This window comes from Tachysurus vachellii, chromosome 11, assembly GCF_030014155.1.
Source record: "Tachysurus vachellii isolate PV-2020 chromosome 11, HZAU_Pvac_v1, whole genome shotgun sequence".
Taxonomy (NCBI): Eukaryota; Metazoa; Chordata; class Actinopteri; order Siluriformes; family Bagridae; genus Tachysurus; species Tachysurus vachellii.
In genome coordinates this window covers 3,285,001-3,285,545 of record NC_083470.1, presented here as the reverse complement: position 1 = coordinate 3,285,545, position 545 = coordinate 3,285,001, and the positions used below count along the sequence as shown (strand labels likewise).

Below are 545 nucleotides of genomic sequence, written 5' to 3'. Positions count from 1 at the left end.
GAGAGGAGAGGAGAGGAGAGGAGAGAAGAGAAGAGAAGAAGAGAGAAGAGAAGAGAAGAGAAGAGAAGAGAAGAGGAGAAGAGAAGAGAAGAGAGAAGAGAAGAGAAGAGGTAAAAGTAAAAGTAAAAGATAACAGTAGAAAGAAAAGAAAGAAATGAGAGGACCTGAAAAAAAAAGTAAAAGATAAGTGGAAAAACTGAGAGAATGGAGATGGCATATGTGGACATCTGTGCAGATAGGGTGGAGATGTGTGGGGAGATGTGGAGATGTGTGGAAATGTTGTGGAGACTGGGTGGAGATGTGTAGGGACATTTGGAGATGGTGTACAGATGAGGTGGGGTGGTATACAGCCGTATGGAGATGGAGTAGTGACAAGAGGAGTTGTTAGGAGATGGTTAGAGAGATGTGGAAAGGTGTAGAGATGTGTGGAGGTGGATGGAGACGTGAAGTTGGATGAAAGTAAAGTGGAAAGCAAGTGGAAAATGTGGAAGCAAGTGAAGATAGTGTGGAGATGTGTAAAGGTGCTTTGGAGACAATGTGGAGAC

At 43.5% G+C, this 545-nt stretch overlaps 1 protein-coding gene across 1 annotated transcript in view; it reads left to right on the top strand.

The window, feature by feature from the left end:
* The window catches only part of zgc:101100 (uncharacterized protein LOC445169 homolog), a 10,238-nt gene continuing 9,693 nt past the window's right edge, over positions 1-545 (top strand). The window contains exon 1 of the mRNA XM_060881956.1: positions 1-110. The gene's annotated coding sequence lies outside the window, so the exon portion shown is untranslated. The remainder of the gene's footprint in view (positions 111-545) is intronic.